This window comes from Triticum urartu, chromosome 3A (genome assembly GCF_056163025.1).
Source record: "Triticum urartu cultivar PI428250 chromosome 3A, HENAU_Tu73, whole genome shotgun sequence".
Taxonomy (NCBI): domain Eukaryota; kingdom Viridiplantae; phylum Streptophyta; class Magnoliopsida; order Poales; family Poaceae; genus Triticum; species Triticum urartu.
In genome coordinates, this window is record NC_141875.1 from 689,824,489 (window position 1) to 689,846,274 (window position 21,786).

At 45.0% G+C, this 21,786-nt stretch overlaps 1 long non-coding RNA gene and 1 pseudogene across 2 annotated transcripts; one reads left to right on the forward strand and one right to left on the reverse strand.

Annotated features, from left to right (window-relative positions):
• Nucleotides 1-6,698: 6,698 nt before the first annotated feature.
• LOC147981664 (uncharacterized) lies at nucleotides 6,699-7,852 on the reverse strand (annotated as a pseudogene).
• Nucleotides 7,853-13,978: 6,126 nt separating this feature from the next.
• Nucleotides 13,979-17,834, forward strand: LOC147981665 (uncharacterized). 2 transcript variants are annotated; one of them, XR_015598998.1, is made up of 4 exons: nucleotides 13,979-14,115; nucleotides 14,185-16,563; nucleotides 16,658-16,801; nucleotides 17,242-17,834. It is a non-coding gene; the product is annotated as an uncharacterized LOC147981665 (long non-coding RNA). The 2 variants fall into 2 exon arrangements; XR_015598997.1 differs by having other exon boundaries at nucleotides 16,658-17,834.
• The last annotated feature ends 3,952 nt before the right edge of the window (nucleotides 17,835-21,786 follow it).

The following is a 21,786-nucleotide window of genomic DNA, read 5'->3' on the forward strand; positions in this document are numbered from 1 at the left end:
AGGACTATGCGGACATGACTCAAATGCTCGAGAAGTAAGTTAAATCGATCATTATCCACCATATCAGCAATTTTGTTCATTTCCTGATATATCAAGTAATTGCTTTCTTTGTCTGGCAGGATTTGGAAAAAATTCACCAAAAAAGCTCCGGGACTCCCGAAGAAGCTGCAATTTAGACACCCGAAAGTAAGTACTATAGTAGCATGTTCCGCGCATCTACTATTGATTCAAGCGCTAGTTTCATCAATACCATTTGGCATTCTTGCTTATCAGTTTGATTGACCTCTATTTCTTGTAAAGTGGTTGTGGCGGGAACAAGGGAATGATTTCTGTGGATACTACGTTTGCGGGTCCATCCGCCACACGACCTGTGAGCGGGGCTACTCTAACGAACAATATGAAGTGCGTAAATAACAACATTCACAATTTTATTTTATTACCATCATTTGTGTTGAGTTTCATTCATTCATATATATATATATATGTATTGACCCCCTTCTTCAAATTAGATGTTTCGGAAGCTAGATGAACTCCTAGCACCAGCTCGCATGCGAGCAATTCAAGAGGAATTGGCGGCATTCTTTCTTGACCACGTGATCGCTGAAGACGGAGAATACTATGTGGACCATGAGTCCGTATATTAGGAGATTATATTTGTAAGAGATAATTATTGTATATATGTAGCCGGTAGTGTCGGATAGGTATACGAGAACTTGTTGTTCGACCAATCTCTCGGAGAAGGAGAGGTGGTCGATATAATTCTCTCTGTATGCATATATGTTCATGACGATCTTCTGTTTCATTCGTTTGCTTACTAGCTAGCTAGCGTGTCTAGTCCTCTCTATACGTATGTATAGTACATAGCGTCGACCAAGCACGGACATAAGAGAGGACACTTCTCTCTATTAATTATAGCTAGCTAACACAATATACGAAACACCTAAATTAACCCCCCAAAACCCCCAACCCCCCCCCCCTTCAAAAAAAACAAAAACCCCAGCCACAGAAATGCTGACGCGTGGATGCCTATTGGTCCCGGTTGGTGCCACCAACCGGGACCAAAGGCCCTCCTGCCTGGGCTCCGCGCACAGGTCACATGGAGGCCCATCTGTCCTGAATCTGGATTGAACCGGGACTAAAGGGATAGGGCATTAGTACCGACCCTTTAGTCCCGGTTCAGGAACCAGGACAAAAGGCCCTTACGAAGCGGGACAATAGGCCATTTTTCTACTAGTGTGGAGTGCAAGGAAGCAAGCTACTGTTTCAAGGTCAAGTACAGAGGCTGAATATAAGTCATTGGCAAATGCTACATCTGAAGTGATGTGGATACAGACATTACTCTATGAGCTTGGAATCAAAGCTCCAAAGGCTGCACGGTTATGGTGTGACAATATTGGTGCAACTTATCTTTCAGCAAATCCTATCTTCCATGCACGAACAAAACACATTGAGGTGGATTTTCATTTTGTCAGAGAGAGGGTAGCTCGAAAGCTACTTGAAATTCGGTTCATTCCTAGAGGGGATCAACTTGCGGATGGGTTTACTAAGCCCTTGACCGAGAGAAGATTGGACGATTTCAAATACAATCTCAACCTTAGCAAGGCTTGAGGTTTAGATTCAGGGGGAGTGTTAGAATTATTGTATAGGGATAGGAGAGGTTGTTTAAACTTGTATCTCAATTCTATCTTTTTCTTCTCTCTTATCCCGTGTAACGACCTTCTGGTCGATCTCCTCCTCATCCTGATCGATCTCTCTCGATCTCCTCTCTGTAACTTATGAACCAAGGCTTTGCCTCAATATATACAATGCGGCCCGAGATAAAGGGTTCTACACTTCCCAAACTATTTCACATGATTATGTGTGAAGTTGATGGTAATAGTTTCAGAATTCTGCGTCTGCAAGTGGAGAAGCTGTTGTGAAGCATTTCAACAAGGCAGGGATTGGTTTGTGAAAAACTGTTTGGCCTTGCATTAATTATGCTAAATTCAGAGAGCAAGCATGCACATTCAATCATTTTAAGACGGATAATAACAGTGGTATGTACGTAGTACAAGAAGAAAAGCGATTCAGTCAGTCACAGCAAGCAAGCATGCACATTCCTTTGAACTCTTTTTCCTGTAATAAGTTGACTTGTCTAAGCATGCAATAGTAGTACTCGCTGACACACACACAAGGCCAGGGAGTACTGGTCGGCGTGAACAGGGAGGGAGAGGGTACGAACGAAACGATACAAGTTTCAGTGAAGCTAGCCCTCAACTCAAGTACACTCACTTATTGCATCCACCGCTTGGCTGAGGCTGGCTACTTGAGCCAGTTAATTTTCTCGGAGCACATTCCGTCGTCGGGCCAGAGGAGGAGGAACACCGCTTCCGCCGCCGCCGGCAAGCTGCGGATGCTCAGCTCGGTTTTCAGGGCTTCGTTCTTCTCTGAATCCCATTTATTCCAGTGTTGCGTGGCCACCATTAGCGCGCAGGAGACCGTCTTCCAGTTAACCACGTACGTGCACGCACAAGATTGCGTCCTGAGTTAGTTATTTTATCGAGTAATAAAGAAAGAAAGAAACAAGCTTGAGGAGTGATTTTAGCTGAGAACAATTCGAAAATCTTGAACAACTTTGAAAATGCAATTTTCTTATATAGGTGAACAGAAACAGAAAGTTTTTTGTAAACCTTCGAACATTTTCCAAAAACAAATAAATTTTTTGAATTGTTGAATAGAATATGAAAATCCCAACAACTTTTGAAATTCAAAACAAAATTACGAAACTGAGAAAAAATTCAAAAACTGGATATTTTAAAAAAATTGGACCTTTTTTGTATAGGTGAACAAAAAATTAAAAATGGAAACGTTTTTCTAAAACTTTCAACATTTTGGGTAAAACGCTAAGATTTTTTCAAACTTTGAGAATTTTTTAAAAAAGGCAAACTATTTTTAAAATGCTAAACTAATTGAAAACGCAAACAGTTTTGAATATTTTGAAAATTTTGTTAATTTGTAGAATTAGATACAAAAATGGAAGATAGAAAAAAGAAACACAAAACACAAAAAAGAAAAAAAAAACAGTAAAGGAAAAACTGGTATCGGAACCTTGTAGACGGTACCAAAAACCGGAAAAACTGTCTGCGAACCATCTAGAGATTTTTTTTCAAAACTGTGATGGTTTTTATAGCAAATTCAGAATCTATACGTCCTCACACAAGAAAATCAAAATTAGCACCCTGTCGGCCTCCAGTTGGCCGAAGAGGGGCTCTTCTGCCTACGGTTGACCGAAGTGGGCTCTTCAGCCTCCCGTTGGCTGAAGAGTACCCCAACTGGACCGAAGAATACTCTTTGGTCTACCGTTGGCCGAAGAGTGCTCTTTGGTCATCCGTAGGCCGAAGAGTATTCTTTGGGGCCCAAGGCCTAGCATAGGCAAAAGAGCGCAGCCATGCAGCTTCGGCCTCCTGTTAATGCGAAAAGTTGGGGCCCAAGGACTCTTCGGCCTACGGTTGACCAAAGAGTGCTCTTCGGCCTACGGTAGACCAAAGAGTCCTTTTTAACCCAGTTGAGACACTCTTCGGCCCCACTCTTCGGCCAACGGGAGGCTGAAGAGCCCACTTCGGTCAACCGCAGGCCGAAGAGCCCCTCTTCGGCCAACTGGAGGCCGATGGGGTGCTACTTTTGATTTTGGTGCGTGAGAACGTATAGATTCCGAATTTGCTATAAAAATCATCACAGTTTTGAAAAAAAAATCCCATCTAGACGGTTACCAAAACCGGAACTGCCCAGCTATGCGTACAGTGTGAGAGATGAGCCGGACCAATTGATCGTGCTCATGTGTGTTTGGTCTACTTGGGTTTTCCAACGAATTGGTCATCTGTCCTCCCCCCACCACTGCTTCATCTCGATCTGCAACTAACAGCGATTGCAATTGCCCAGCCGGTGCTAATGGAGCTAGAGACACCGACGCCCGCTCATCACCCGAATGGGATGCCCATGGAGCAAGGCTTCGTTGGATGTAGCGGCAGACTGGCTGCCAAGCCAAAACAGAACCCTGCCTCTACTGTGTTGGAACTCGCCCACGGAATCGATCACATCAGATCAAGACGAACACACGCATACAAAATTTATGGCCAAAGGCACGTGTCGTGCCTTTTTTTCTCTTTATTTCTTTTCTGGTTTTCTCTTCACGATGTTACAATAGCCTTGGCGTACCTGTGTATTTATTATACACAGCCGGCCAAGACCCAGCACACATTACGACTCGGACCTACACCTCCACGTCCTGGATATCCTAGTTGGACACTAAGCCTAATCAAACACAAACTCCTAGTACAGACCGTAGACTCAACCTGACCTAAACTAGCTAGTACTTACACAGGACACGGCCTGAGTACTAGTCCTAGCCGGACTCCAATCATTATTAATAACAACCACGCTTTGACTTCCTATGCATCTAGGCAAAACTAATACCATCAAATCTAACAATCAAGATTATGCTAACAATCTCTCCCTAATCTTGACTCTTCGTTTCATTGTGCTCCCTGTGCTCTTGACTCGTTGTAGATTCACGATTTGTCGATCCAAACCCTGTCGCATGATCCGGACTACCAGCCCACACGGTCGCATCTACGCGTGCAACGTGCAAGATTGGACACACCATCAATCTTCACGTCGTTCAACTTAACTGGTCACTGTCCCGTTACACGACGAGCTTGATCTTCAACTTGTCATATCCGTACACTGAGTATGACCCGCATGGAAACATGCAGTGCACCTCCTTGCTCTCCCATGTCCCACCGCCATTGCTCAGCCGCTGCCTTGCACTCGGTTCGCACCATACTCCTTGTACTTGCTTGCAGTAGATCCATTCTCCACTACTCGCACACCTCCTCGCTTTACGATGGCTTCGCCTACCATCGTCCGCCTTCGGCATCACACCGAATCCATGCTGGCCGCAACCAGGACGCTCCACGAGGACATGGACATGACTCACGGAACACCGTGCACACCTCTTTCACTCCAACGAATCATCACCAAGACGAGTACTTGGACACGACGATGACTCACAGACGCAACGATGACGACTGACCGTGCAAACTCACACGACTCCATGACTCATCTGACTCCCCCGGACGACGATCTTGATGAGCTCCAGTACCGCACCTCGGCACCACCTCTCCCATCAACGATCTCCTTCCACCGTCAACCCGACAACAGTCTGCCGCCTTCCTCCTGGTCGCTCCGCAGAACGACGATCTCTTGATCCTCCACGTCGCCGCACCGCCCAGCGACTTCATTGCCCGCCCCGAGGCGCTAGTCGGGTCGCAACCCCGGGGCAAGCGCTCGACTCCTGAACCTTGCTCTAGATACCAAATGTTGGAACTCGCCCACAGGATCGATCACATCAGATCAAGACGAACACGCACACACAAAATTTATGGCACGGCGGTGGTGGTGACCAGTGTGTGCGTGCGTGTTGGTCGTGCGGGACGATCGCCATGGCCACCTCCCTCTCTGAAACCTAGTTCGAGCTAGCTAGGGTTAGACCCAACAATTGGTATCAGAGCCTCGTTTGTTCCTGTGCTCGTGGCCATGGCGATCGTCCCGCACGGCGCAGGGGGTAGCACGGTTTCGATGCCGATGCCGATGCTCACACCGGACAACTACACGGTGTGGGCGATCAAGGCCGAAGCCATCCTCGACGCCCAGAACCTCTGGGAAGCGGTGTCGCCGGCCGGCGACGCGGGGAAAAAGACGACGAAGACTTGTTGATGCAGGTATCGACGAAGAAGACGGCGGCTGAGGTGTGGGCCAGCTTGAAGACGAGGTTCGTCGGTGCCGATCGGGTCCAGGCAGCGCGGCTCTCCACTCTCCGTGGCGAGTTTGACAACCTGCACATGGAGGAGGGGGAGGCACTGGACGCGTATGCCGGCAAGATCGGCGGCATGGCAGCAAGGTATGCTGGCCTCGGCTCGACGCTCGGCGACGCTGCCCTGGTGAAAAAACTGCTTGACATGGTGCCCGATCGATTGTATGCCGCGGTGGCCGGGATCGAGCAGTTCTGCGACGTGGAGACGATGGCGTTCGAGGAGGCGTTGAGTAGGCTCAAGGTGTTCGACGAACGCTTACGTCGGCGCACGCAGGACAACGGCGGACGAGGCGGCGATCAGCTGATGTTCTGATGTAGACTCGACTAGATGGCGAGTCGTCGACGGCCCAATCTTTCACGGTACTAGCAGCAGGAACAAGAAATTCTGGTCGAGCAAAGAGGCAAGACCGTAAGATCAGAAACTTGTGTCGAGTAGATTTGATCGACTCCACACGCAGCAGCAACAAAATCCCTTCGGATCAGCAACAAAGATATTTGGTGTCCCCCGACATGGGACGTTTTCTGTAGTTTTATTGAACTCACGACTAATACAAAAATCTGCCTTTTACATCGGCCGTAGCCAGCCTTTTATATAGGCATCACACATCCGATCAAACCGGCCCACGAGCAAAGCAAAACTGATACGGACTCTCTTCCTAACCATAAACCGAACATGACTCCTAGTACTAATATGACTCCTCTAAATCTCACGCCTAAGGAAAAGTTCCTTTACCTAACAACCAAGAATTTACTAATTAACTATCCGGCCACGCTGATCACTAGGAACCAAAATATACCTTAACCGTACTATAGCACCTTGGATTTAAAACGCTTCTGCACGTAAACCTCATGTGACCTGGACCGAAATAGCACCGACAATTATCCAGCTTGGCGTATGAAAATTAGGCTTGACTTCTTCAGGCTCTGGTTCTGGTGACGGTATTTTAAGTGCCATTGTACCCATCATCAAAATATTAGAATTTGTAATATGATCAGGTTTTGCTACAGCACTGACGGCCACATCATCCCCTCTTCCTTGAATTAAAACCGTCCTCGGTTTTGCAACAATTTTACTGACCTTCTTCTTCAAGGAAATATTTGTATCCACCTTGATTTCTTCCGCAAACATAGGCTGGAGCACACGACGTCTTCCGACATCCCAAAAGGAGTAAGTGTTCGACCGACCCTCGTGTGTGGCACGACGGTCATATTGCCATGGTCTTCCCAACAACAAGTGACATGCATCCATTGGCAAGACATCACAATTATTGTATCTTTATAATCACCTACTGAAAAATTCACACGCACCTTGTGAGTAACTTTCAGTTTACCAGACTGGTATAACCACTCAATGCAGTGTGGTTGTGGGTGCTTCCATGTAGGTAACTTCAAAGCTTCCACCAATCCCTTGCTAACCGCGTTGGTGTAGCTTCCTCCATCTATAATCAATTTACAATTGGTGCTATTGACTTTGCACTGAGTCTGAAAAATATTCCAACACTGTCCCTTATTCTCAATGCGATCCTCTTGCACTCGTTGCACCATTAGTGAAGGATATGACTCAGCAGCTTCAAAACTCGCAACAACATTTTCAGCTTCCTTAGATTTTTCACTAGAAGTGTCAGAAACTGCCTCTTCATCACTAGCGGATGCATAGCCATCTCTCGTGAGCAACACTCTTTTCTCATTAGGACATTCACGCTTCATATGTCCCCTTCCTCCATATTTGAAACACTCTATGTCACTAGCGCATCTGGTCGACTGTGCACTAGAATCAACCATCGACAGTCCTGATTTTGAAACATCCTTTTGCACGGAACCATGAGAGCGATTTGATGATGTCGCCCTGGAGCTAGGACCGACATCCTCATTTTTATACTGTGAGCGTCGCCATGTGTTTAAAGTGGTACTGGGAACTGTGTTGACTTGGTGCCGCTTAATCTGTTGTTCCGCACGCACAGCTTGGTGCACAAGATCTTGTATGTTGTAGTAGACCACCATGTCAACATGATCCTGCACCTCGATATTTAGCCCGTTAAAGAAACGTGCCATGGTCGCCTCCGGATCCTCCGTTGTCCCTGTACGTATCATAAGCAATTCCATCTCTTTGTAATATTCATCAACACTCATATTACCTTGAGAGAGCCGCTGCAACTTGTTGTACATATCTCTTTTATAGTGCTCAGGAACAAAACGTCGCCTCATGAATTCTTTCATACCTCGCCAAGTCGTCGGGCGATGTCTTGAACGACAAATTTGATTCCACCAAATTAGCGCGTAACCAGTGAACTCAATTCCAGCAAGTTGAACTTTCTTCTCCTCGCTATAATGATGGGCATCAAAAATTTGATCAACACGCATCTCCCACTCCAAATAGCCTTCCGGTTCGCACTTGCCGGACAACGAAGGAATTGAAATTTTTATGCGCCCAATTCCATCATCCAAAGGCACACGCACAGCTTGACCAACTCGGTCATGCACTCCACCACGAACGGAAGTTTCAGGACGAGGCTCATAGTGTCGTGGTCGTGGAGCGTACCCTGCCTGGTCAACGCCATCATCGAAACCATCATCTCCAGCATGAGGTTGTGCCGCCAAATGGCGATCATGTACGCCGGCATGTCCATCGCGAGCTAGTGGTGCATAATGCAGTGGAGCAGCCGGAGCAGTCTGTGGTGGTGCAGAATTCGTTGCCGGCATATTGACGATGTCTGCCAAACCATCGAACCGAGTGATCAGGACATCTATTCTTTTGCCGAGCGCATCATGACATTGCTTGATGTAGTTGCATGTGTGGTCAAAACCATCCCGAATATTTTGGGGAATATCATCCGCATACACTGGACGTACTATTTCCTCAGAATCAGCGGTAACCTCATCACCCTTGTTGACCGAGGTCGACATCTTGATCAACATAGTACCGTGAACAACCTTAGCTCTGAATACCACTTGATGTAGACTCGACTAGATGGCGAGTCGTCGACGGCCCGATCTTTCACGGTACTAGCAGCAGGAACAAGAAATTCCGGTCGAGCAAAGAGGCAAGACCGTAAGATCAGAAACTTGTGTCGAGTAGATTTGATCGACTCCACACGCAGCAGCAACAAAATCCCTTCGGATCAGCAACAAAGATATTTGGTGTCCCCCGACATGGGACGTTTTCTGTAGTTTTATTGAACTCACGACTAATACAAAAATCTGCCTTTTACATCGGCCGTAGCCAGCCTTTTATATAGGCATCACACATCCGATCAAACCGGCCCACGAGCAAAGCAAAACTGATACGGACTCTCTTCCTAACCATAAACCGAACATGACTCCTAGTACTACTATGACTCCTCTAAATCTCACGCCTAAGGAAAAGTTCCTTTACCTAACAACCAAGAATTTACTAATTAACTATCCGGCCACGCTGATCACTAGGAACCAAAATATACCTTAACCGTACTATAGCACCTTGGATTTAAAACGCTTCTGCACGTAAATCTCATGTGACCTGGACCGAAATAGCACCGACAATTATCCAGCTTGGCGTACGAAAATTAGGCTTGACTTCTTCAGGCTCTGGTTCTGGTGACGGTATTTTAAGTGCCATTGTACCCATCATCAAAATATTAGAATTTGTAATATGATCAGGTTTTGCTACGGCACTGACGGCCACATCATGTTCACGGCGGCCCAGTGGGAGGCACGGCAGCGTCAGCGCGGCGGCAACCTTGACCACGACGACGGTGCGAGCAGCGTGGCTTCGGGCACGAGACGGCGGCGCGGGAAGTGCTACAACTGTGGCATTCGTGGCCACTTCTCCCGTGACTGCCGGCAGCCGAAGAAGGAGAAGGCGCTCCTTGCCGACATCGACGATGAGCCGACCTTACTGTAGGTCGTGTCTTAGGGGGAGATTGTTAGGAGTAAGACACGGCGGTGGTGGTGACCAGTGTGTGCGTGCGTGTTGGTCATGCCGGACGCCATGGCGAGTGTGCGTGTGTGCGTGCGTTGGGTGCGTGTCGAGTCTGTGCTTATGTTTGGGTCGTAGTCAGTTAGCAGCAGTCGCGGCTGGACGCGTCAGAGTAGAGGACGGCGTAGGCGAGCGAGTCCCTGAGCGCTCGTACGTGCGTGCGTAGGAAAGGAAGCTTGGGCGCTGCGTCCCGTGTGATACAAAGCTGGCGGTGATTTGGTTTGTTAGTCCAGGTTGTTATGCGTAGATGGTTAGGATTCCAGATACGATCTGGTTTATCCAGCTATATATATGACAGGGATAAGAGGCGTTCGGCGCCGTGGTTCGTTGCCAGAAAATACATCTCCGCCTATCCTTGCTTCGTTTACCTCCCTCTCTGAAACCTAGTTCGAGCTAGCTAGGGTTAGACCCAACATACTGGAGAAGTCAAATGGAAACAGAAACCTACCGCCAGTGGATCGAGAAGTCGATGTCCCAGCTTGTCTTCGCAAAGTAGGGGCACATTCTACTCGGGCGATGACAATGCCATGGCTGGAGACGTTCATCGATATAAATGGACATACTTGAAGCCTTGCACGTGGCTGCTGGCCAGCCCAGGTTCGCTGGAGGGCTCATTCTCAAGGTTTTTTTTTACGTTTTCAGTTTTCTTTTACTTTTGTAGTTTTGCTTATACTTTAAAATATCTGAAATATATATATTACAAAAAACACTCTTCAAAAAAAATTGAAAAATGTTGAACAAGTACTTAAAGAATATTGAACGGGTATTTAAAAAATGTAGAAGACGTATTTGAAAAAATATTGAACAAGTATTTGAAAAATGTTGAACAAGGATTTTAAAATGTTGAGCAAACATTTAAAAAACTCTTCAACAGTTATTTGAAAAAATAATGTTGACAAGTATTTTTTAAAAAGTTGATAATGTATTAAAAATGTTGAACAAATATTTGAAAAATGTCTCTTTTTTTTAAGATACGGGGGCACCAGCTTCATTGATTTAGAAGATAGCAGGTGGAAAACATTGTGATCAAGTGATCGGTGTGGCGAGACAGAGGAAAAACATAAAGAGAAAGTGGAAAAAACCCTCTCCTAGGCAGCTATCTCATGACTGAATCCCCGAACGGGGCCTCTAGACAAACGGCTCCTGCCAGCCTCCATTGTTCTCGGTCGCTATGAATGGCGTGTATGACATCGTCACTTGAAGGCAACTTGACTCAGAAGTCATAGTTGTTCCTTTTCTTCCAGATCTCCCAGGATATCATCATCAGCATTGATTTGACTCCTCACTTGTAAACATCAGGTGTTGAGATTCTGACAGTGACCAATGAAAGTCTGATTCGTTGCCATTGGGAGACTCAGAGCAGCGCAGCCGTGCCAAGAGGTGGCTCTTTGCGACCAGGGCGAAGAAAGGACATTCCCATAGCAGGTGTTTGGACGTCTCCAGGCTTCGCATGCATAGGAACAGAAGTATCCATTCGACCACCCTCTGCGCTGAAGCCGGTCGTTGTCCCAGAGTCTGTTGTGGTGCAGCAACCAAGAAAAAAAATTACATTGCCTGGAGCCCAAGCTTTCCAGATGATTGATTTGAACCCACCCAGCCACTGGCGGGAACTTGGTTGAATTGGTAACGGCATGCTGAGCAGGCTATATAGCAATATTTGAAAAAATGTTGACAACATACTTATAATATGTTGAATAAGCATTTGAAAAATATTGAACACGTATTTGAAAAATGTTGTACAAGTATTGTAAAAATATTGATCATGTATATAAAACTGTTGAACAAGCATTTGAAAAAATGTTGACAAGTATTTAAGAAAATACTGAAGAAGTATTTAAAAAATGTTGAACAAGCATTTAAAGAAAAAAAACAAAAACCCGAAGAAGAAACAAACAAAAGAAAGAAAAAAAGGGAAAGGCAAAGGAAAATCAAACAAAAAGTGGAGAAGAAAAATGAAAATGAAAAACTGAAGAAAGACGAAATGAAAAACAGGAAAAAATACAGCGCAAAAACAAATGGAAAACCGGCTTCACTCGCCTCAACTATAGAACATGTCTCGTTTATATCACGAGTGATATTGAGGCATAGTGGCTAGCAGAGGTTGGTCTCCCCACAGAGAGTCCCGTAGCGATAGCTTAATGCGATAAATAGTCGATGCACATGTAGACAGGGTAGCAGAGGAAGCCGCCCGCCCCAGTTGTCCTGGATGGCGTTAAAGATGGGCTGAAGACGGTTCACCTCGCACACCGTCAGGACCATGACGGCGACGGCCCGCGCGAGACAGCCCTGGTCGGCCTGCGGGGAGTGTCCGTAGTTGGACATTGTGCCAAAATCACTAATTAAGAAGCATTTATTCCAAAGATCATCCACCACCTCCCTAAGTTGTGACAAAGGGCACACTGTATGTACGTTACTTGTCGTAGCTTGAATGTTTTTCACTTTTTCGTAGATCCGTTGATTAAAAACGTTTTATCTCATAAACTGTGTATCCAAATCTCGAACTATTTTCTTCGTTGGATTCCTCGCGTCGAGATCTTCAAAAATAGATTCCATATTAATAGGTTTTTCATGAAAATACCGAATCGGAAGCACGTTTGTTCTCCGCTCTGAAAGTTGTTTCCAAAAGGCACGACCATGTCTCTTATGGAAGAAAAACCAAGCCTCTCACGAAAGCAAAACGGTGCCTCTCATACAAGAAAAATAAGAAGAAAACACGTTTTCCCGTTTCCGAGAGGCACGGTCGTGCCTCTCGCGGAAGCAAAAACCATGCCTCTCACGAAATGAAAAATTAAAAATAATCCAGAAAAAGCGCTCAGAGCGCGAGACATATCGGCAGCTGAGAGCGCGCCAAGTGACGCGCTTTCAGCCTACCCGCAAGTGATGATTGGGAGCCTTCCGAAGAAGCGCTTCTTGATTAGTTGCTCTCACATGGCGCCGATTGCGTGTAGGCTCTTCAACCCACCGTAGCTCACGAGGCCAGCGTAGTTGTCGCCGAAGTCCAGGGCCGTCCCGCCGGGGATCAGATTGTACTGGCCCTTGTATACAAAAGCGTACCACGCGGCGGATCTATCGGTGAACCCAACTAGGTAGAAATTATCTTGCCCAATGGCAGAGCTACGTACAAGTATGAGGGGGGCATGCCCCCAGCCCAGCCCAAATGCAATTTTGTTTTTTACTATGAGTAATAGTCCATATCCACATACGTGCAGAACGAGACTGCACTACCTTGTGTTGTTGACTGAGATAAGCCTAGTAGCTTTGAAGATTCCAGGATATCCGCTATACGTGGTTTGTGTGTCTGAAGGGAAGTGCTACGTCGACACACAGCCCGTAGAGGTGTTCTTCTTGTGGTTTGATCATATCTTTCAGATGTTTCTGATAAGGCGGCACGATTTCATAATCGTCTAACTTTTTACGAGAGAACAAGTCTCATAAATCTGTGTGGCGGATCCATACTAAATGCACGAGTAATTCTTAACTCTCGGTGAAATTGCTAGGGAGTACCTCCAAAAATTCACGATAAGGAATAAGGACCAGGAAATTGTCCTTCTGCCTTATCATCCAAAGTAAGTCAGTGCCGGACAACCCTTTCGTACATTTCAATCACCCCTTCTCGCCCATATGGAGAATAATTTGAGGTGTTTTTTTCGTGCAGCAATGGGCACGCCATCCTTATCGTTCTTTACCCGCGAGTCTCCCATGTTGTGTATTTCAACCCTACCAAAAACTACGAGAAGGACTACACCCACATAATGAATATTGCAGATGATGCTCTCCACGGCTTCAACTTGAGGGGTCACTACTAGGAAAAATCTTATACACAGTCGCTTACTAGTAGCGCGCTATATTTACCCACACTACTACTAATTACTAATAGCGCGCTATATTGATCCACGCTACTAGTAAATATTATTAGTAACGCGTGATCCAATAAAACACGCTACTAGTAAATATCTTCAATCGTACCTCACAGACAAGCCATAGTAGTAGGGCGGATTGTACAACATGCGCTACTCCTAATAAAATAGCAGTAGCGCTCGAGGTACAACCCTCGCTATTACTGTCGGTCGGCGAAACCCGCTGGTTGACCGTAATTAGTAGTAGGGCGTATTTACTAAGCCGCGCTACCACTACCACGGGCACCCATCCCTCTAGCTCGCACCGCTCATAGAAAATCCCTCTCTCTCCCTAAAAAAAAGTCCCTCTCTCTCGCCCGTGACGCCCCCTCTCTCTCCTGCGACCCCAAAACTTCGCCGGGATCCGCCACAACCGGCAACGGCGAGGCAAGAGGTGGCTGGATCCTGCACAGGTATCTCTCGGCCCTCCTTCTTCGCCCACCCTCTCCTCCTCACCTCATCTTGTCTTCCTTTTTCTGCAGGTCGCCATGGCGCGGACGGCGACGACGGCTGGAGGGGCAAACATCCGTAGGACGGGACGCTGCCATGGAGATGGAGCTCCTTCTCCCCACGACGCAGAGGCCCAGAGCCTCCCTCCTTCTCCGGTGACTTGTTCTCAGGCCCCACCGCCTACCTCTGCCCCCCCCTCTCCTCTGTTTCAGATCTATCCACCTATCGATGATACATGGCAAGTTAGGGAGTTGTTGCAGTTTGAGGTTAATCACCTTGATCGGCTGCTGTTTAATTAGGGTTGATTAGATTAATTAGCTCAGTTGGCTTCTAGAGTTTAGGAATGAATATATAGTATGACGTGCTCTCCAAATTTAGGATTGAAGTATTGTGTTGCTGCATTCAAGTGATCTGCAGTTTTAGGCCCTGTTTGATGGCAAAGTCTTGGATAACCCAAAGTATTTGAAAACTACAGTATTTTAATCTATAGGCCAGAAGTTTTCTAGAGTATTGAGAATACTGCAAACATACAGAAGTTTTCTAGAGTATTGAGAATACTGCAAACATGTTTGGCTCCTACTTACATAAAACATAAATTAGCAATTGTTCACAGTTGCAAACACGCATGTATGTACCAAGCTCCCTGGTCGTTGCATACTTGGACAACCGCATACATAAACTTGAAAGGCCATGCACATAGCTAGCTTACCAAAAGCGGGGGCAGTTGAATTACCAGGAGCAAAGCTACCGACTGCGCGTGGGCTGGAACACTCCGCCATCATCAGCGTCACCGTCAAGGGTCACCACGGGAACGTCCATGGTGATGCCGACGGTGCACCAACATTAACTCAGAATAGCAAACAAAGCTCAATCCACTTATAACCAATGATTGTGCATGATGCATTCATCCATTCTATCGAAGAGGCTGTGTTATTTTTTCTTCTTGTGCTAAGATTGATAGCATCAAGTATTATATGCTTTTGTTTCTCAAGTAGAGCCTTGTGAGATAGATGTGTGTGCCACCGTCCTCGAATGGGGTGCCTGTTCGACAGCTTCTGCGCGGCCGCCGGCGAGCCGCGCCCGCGCCCAGCTCGTCTCCTCCTCCGTCGCCCCGTCCGCCAACCCCAAGGTTTCCTCTTCTTCTTCTGTCCTGCCTCGCGCGGAACCCGTGTGTGCCGTTCCCGGACACGGATCAGCTAGCTGTGGGGGTGCGGAACCCGTGCTGAATTTTGTCTGACTAGTGACGCATGTGCATCAGTTTCAGCATTTTCAGTACACAAAGAGGGATTATGTCTTTATATGCAGTCGAAATACATGATTCAGTCCAATACTGGTTGTACAGTTAGCTTCCCTCGAAATACATGATTCGTATTGGGTTAATAATCTGCAGCTAGTTGTATTTTTAATTCACTAGCCTTTTACTTATACATGAGAGAAGTGAGAAGCTAAGTGAATAGGAGCTAAACTCAACCCTTGGCTTGTTACGTGAGCTCAAAGTAGTGACTAGTGAGTGTTTCATGTACTGAACTTGGATTTCCGGTGTTTTTGTAACATCCATGTAAGGTGCATAGCAGCCCTATTTTATGCTAGATCCTTTGTTTAACCAAATTAGTTAGGGATGATAGCCCATTCATGAGCAATATTGCGAGATGTTGGTTGCCCTTTGGAGAAAATCTGGATCGTGGGGTGACTCTGGCTGTAAACTGAACTTGGCTCGGTTAAAAACTGCACTGTCAAATCTGGACAGCAAGCTTATATCTGAAAAATGAGTTAGCTAGGCTCAGAATTTTTAGTTGGCCCCTTTACATAAGTTTTAGATAAAGTTCCAAGATTTCTTTAGAGTATTAATTTGTGTCGTTTGGATGTACGGTTTGAGAGCAGCCATCAGTTTAGTTTGCTGTCCCGAAATATATGTTCCTGGGTACAGTATTTTGATATGGGAGATTAGGCCCTGTTAGAGGTGGTATTAAAATAAAGTTACAACATGAAAATTTTAGAGGCTGTTCTGTAGATACTTAAACACATATCACTTGTCAGGTTTCGTTCGGTATATTAAATCCTATGAAATTATCAAAGTGGGTTGTACTATGTTGGACAGAATTTTATGTTTGGACTTGCGTGAATGTAACCAGACTTATACTCTCAGATTTTGTCATAGTTGATGGTGTGAGGACTTATAATGTGATAAAGTATATACGTTGTTGCAACACCAAAATCAGTGAAATATATTTCCTTTTTTTTGCTGCCGATGACATCTCCTGGAATCTGGACTCTATAAAGTAAGGATTTAGATAACATCATATGTTCAGAGTTCAGTTCTTTTCTTATCTGAAACTAACATATTTTACAATGGAAATATATTTCCTTTTTTTTGCTGCCGATGACATCTCCTGGAATCTGGACTCTATAAAGTAAGGATTTAGATAACATCATATGTTCAGAGTTCAGTTCTTTTCTTATCTGAAACTAACATATTTTACAATGGGCATGTGATGGATGCTGCAGGTTCATTGATGACAGCCAAGGGTTCATGCTCGGAAACGACTACATCTTGCTCCATGTTGTCGGCTCAGCTAAAGTCCTTAATCATGAGGAGATGGGACACGTTGATTGTTAGAGTACACTTGATTGTTAGAGTACACTTGACAGGTGCATTTTGTGAAATTCTAGCCAAAAGATTGATATCATGCTTGCCTACTTGTTCTTTTCAATTCAAATAAATGTTCCTTTTCTTATTGAATCCAAAGTAGCTAGCGGAGATCAAGTGAAAGGCTGTTGATTGTCCCAAAGTTCTTTCCTCTACAAAAGAGTGTGATCTTAACCAATGATTGTTTCCAACATGCAAGGACGTGACCACACGAATTTATATATCTTAATCTCATATGCTATCAAGCTTTTCAAGTGCAGTTACCAAGCACCGCTTTTATTTAAGGAAGAAGTTGCTGATTTTTTTTATTTAAATAGTTGATACCTAACTAGGTGAACGAGAAAATTTCTTTTACCTATTCGTGCATGTTTGCTAGTACTATTTGGTTGAACTAATGCAATTTGTGTAATAACAAGTTTTCACTTTCCCGACGTGGGCGCAGAGGTGATCGACGCTGACTAGCACGGCCCGGTGGCGCCGTGCTCTTCAACCACTCGGATACGGACTTCGCCGTGAAGCCTAGTTGCCACGTTGCATAGATGATTGTCCAGGTGATTTCGACACTGGAGGTCGCCGAGGTGGAGGACCTTGATGCCACCGTCCGGGGGAGGGGGGATTCGAGTCCACCGATGTCTGAACTCCGAGCCTAGGTAGATACATCTAGAGAAGTGGTCTGTTTAGGTTGGTGGTAGACCACTAGGGAAGGTACCCACCTTACGATGGTGGTTGTGTGTGTTTGATGTTAAATGAAATCTTGAGATGGTTCTGTAACATGTTAAATGGAATATTGAGATGGTTTAGTGACATTCCTTTGTTTTGCATCGGACATATTACTATTCATGAATACTACATCTAATTTTTATTTTTTAATTCCTAAATTGTTAGTAGTAGCGCGGTGAGGAAACTGAGCACTACTAGTATATAGGATACTAATAGCATTGGTTGTTTACCCACGTTACTACTATTTCATTAGTAGTAGCGCGTGTACGTAATAGCAGTAGCGTGGGTGGCACACGCTACTACTAACTTACTACTAACAAAGTTAGTAGTACCGAGGGTTTAACCCACGCTACTACTAACTATTAGATGTAGCACGATACTAGTAGCGCGGGTACCCCCGCTGCTAGTAGCCATTTTACCCGCGCTGCTAGTAGCCTTTTTCCTAGTAGTGGGTGGTCACCTGCAGACCAGGAAACAAAGGAACCAGCGGCGATGATCATATCCGCAAGTGGGTAGAATCCCAAGGAGAAGCGGATTATAAACTTAGAGATGACTTTTTTCGCATTCAGAGGGACATTGCGACGTCATCATGAAAGAAGTCGTCGAAGAGAAGGGGATGTTCCACCACGGCCCTATATCATGAGCTAACGTCGGAACTCACATAGGCATGCAACATCAGGACCTCACGCCGTTCAAGAAGCTAGGGTGCATCCTCAATGATATAGTGACTTGGCAGGAATTCCTTGATGCTTTCCGAGGGTAATATATTCAAGTTGAGCTAATGGAGCGTAAAAGGGAAGAGTTCTACGATCTGACTCAAGGAGAGATGTCCATTCTTGAGTTCAAGACCGAGTTCAAGTGTGCAATTTTTTTTCTTGTACCATGTGCAAAACTGCACAGATATGCAGAATAGTTATAAAGTGAAGAGTACTAGACCACCAACCTCTAATTGTGTGCAAAATGTTTTTTCTTAATTACATATGTACAACACCAACCTTTACTCAAGGGAAAAAGGTTATGCCTTGATTTTTTTTCTAGAAAGGAGGATTACCTCTTGCCTCTGCATCGAGCGATGCATACAACCTTCTTTATTGCATTATTCAACAAGACCTTACAAAATAAATATACAGATTAACCCAAAGCCATCATTCTGGTGAAAATTGTCTCCCTACCTACAAAATTGATGATGTACCATGACCTCGCGCCGTACACACCAAAAATTTCGATGGCCTCATGATATATATACCAATATGCTTGCAACAGAGTAGTTCCGTTGTCCCATGCCATTTCAGTGTGTTTGTTGCACTAACTGCATCAAAAATGTGCTAGGCACATAATTGGATCAGAGGGACAAAGGGGTAGTGTTAGAGCACTAACTTATGATATCAAATAAAATAAATAGATCAAAGAGGGCATGAGAAAAGACAGAAAAATGAGAAAATGCAAGAATAGATGGGAATGAGAGACATCAGAAACATTTGCACACTCTAGGTTTAAGCTACGCAGTCGCCAACGCGGTCACGCGAGGTTACACCGAGCACGAGCAGCTTGAGAAGCATCTGTGGGAACACACCGACACCCCAGCTGTGAGCGACCTTCATGCTCTATAGCTGGACCAGCGAGTCGGCCTACTCCACAGCTGCTCCCCGCATATCCTTGCAGTTGATCCGATCGGTGGTCCTGGTGTGGACTTACGGAGCATCAGCCACACAAGCGCAAGATAATCCGCTGTGCGCTACATCGATCTGTCCATTGTGCCACCCACCACCAGCTTCTTGACAACGCCCCCACTTCCAACACTGGCACTTCAGCATCCACAAAACATTCTCACGATGCCTACAAGTTGTTCGATCCAATGCTGCGCCATAGGTTGTGTTGTGACTTCTGAGCATCACTGCTGTGCCGCGAAATCTATTTACTGGTAGTTAAGCTACTCCCACCATCCCAAAATAAATGTCTCAATTTTAGTATCAAGTTGTACTGAAGTTAAGACACTTATATTTTAAATAGAGGGATATAATTAGCACCACGATGGTACAGTCGCAACTTTTAAGAGTCGATTGGCCGGCTGCCGGGCGCGTGGCATGCAGGGGTGGAGCCAGCGTTGAGCCGTTGGGTTCAGCTGAACCCAACGGTTCTTCCACGGCACTACATGCGTACGAGTATTTGTTTGGTATGAACCCAACAGAAAATCGTCGCTGAACCCATCAAACCAGGATCGCACGTATAGGAAAGGAAAGAAACAAAAATAAAATCCCACATACTTCCTCCGTAAACTAATATAAGAGCGTTTAGATCACTACTTTAGTAATCTAAACACTCTTATATTAGTTTACAGATGGAGTACTAGCCAATCGAAAGCCCAAAAGCCCATGTAGAGTGCCTAGGTCAATTCGTTCGCCAATTCTCTGTACGAATACTCGGCAGACACATCTTGCCTTTCCTATTCGCGCAATCACTTCCTAAAATAACTCAACAATCTGGTCTCTCTTGCTCGGCGTTCCATCGTTGATTGGTCGCCAGATGCCAGCTATTGAGCGACAGGCCAAGAACTAATCCAAATTCGCGGTAATGAATCACAATCTCCACATCTCCTCTCTAGTCTCGTATGTCATTATAGTACTGATTTTTGCCCTAGTTTTTGAATTTCTTATCCCCTATACTTTTATATTGATCTAGAGTGTGGAACGATATTTCTCAACTAAAAATCAATTTCCAGATATAGATAATGATACAGACACTTCAAGTCCAGCTGTTAGACCCAGGCAAAGTGCATCAAATTAATATCGATGCTGGAAGTAATCCGGCTAATAGAAAGAGAAATTCAGAGTACATACAAAATTCTAAGAAGCAATATGAGATTAGGTGAACATATCTATAACAATAGGACCTTATAGGATACCACTTAATTTTGATTATTCCTAGAGGTTCATTGGAATTGGAGATGCTTCACCAAGATTTAATCTAGAATGATATTATGAATATGGCGCTAATTATAGGGATAACAATAAGGACAAGACTGAGAGTGAGGCATTAGAAATTACCGGTAGTTATTTTGAACATTTCAAACTAGTCATTTTCTTCAATGCTTACAGGAAGATGAGAAGCTTTATTTGAAGGTATGAAGTCCTATAATCATGTAACATGTATGTCGTGCACTCTTCGGTATTTATGTAACACAATATATGATATCATATTTCAATAAGTTATTTTGGAGTGGTATAATCTTTGTTGAAAGATTATCTGAACTTAGATTTTTCACTTCCACTTGTGACCTCAAGATCCCGAGTTCCAACTAGCTTCCTAGCAGAATTATTATGCTAGGGCAGCCTATCTAGAAATTCCCTTCCTTAGACCCTACTTTGTGTGGGAATTTTCAACGCTGGGTACACCTGTTTTTACTTAATTAATTTATATCAAAACATTTCACAGCAAAGTCAATAAATGAACCCAATGGCTAAATTTTCTGGCTCTGCCCCTGGTGGCATGGGTATTGTGCGTACCTGCCTACGCGAAAAGGGGAAGCGAATCTATTTTTGAAGTAACCGCATGTATCATTAATCACGACTAAGATCAACACACTCACGGAACTAACCAGAAGGGTCGAGAGACAACACATGTCTATTTGGGACTGCTTGCGGCTGTTTGGGACTGCTCCATTCCTTAAAATTCAGTCCCACTCTCAAAACGCAAGCCAAACGAGATAGCTCCATCATGTCCCGCTCCACAAAAGAAACTAGAATATGAAGTACAGCTCCCTATTTTTGCAAAGTTCTTCATGGGATGCTTCAAAAACTCTTAAAAAGTTCTCGTGGAAATGGGGATAAATTACCCACCACTGTCACTAGTAATTGGATATCCCTTGGTTTTATTTTCCCGCGTCGCGCAGCCCCTAGTAGACCTTTCCCACCAAAGTTTTCCATTCTCGAAGACGGAGCTAGCTGGAAACCAAATAGGTCAAACTGCTTCATGGTGACGGTGCAACTCTCGGGAAGAACCCCTCCAAAGTTGTTTTGGTGAAATGGAGCTGATTTTGTTGGAGTGGAGGAATCCTAAACATTAGCCTAAAGCAAACAAAACCCTACGTCCACCATCACAAACAATCTAGAGCACGTGCTCAGACAAAGTCAATTGAATCACGACAACCATGAAACTAGCAGGCACTCGCCTTCTATAGTCCTAAACTCCTGATTACCCTTGGCAAAAGTGGTGGAGCATGATCGGGAATGCCAAGGGGGACAAACATAGTTTTTTTTTGCAGGGTGGG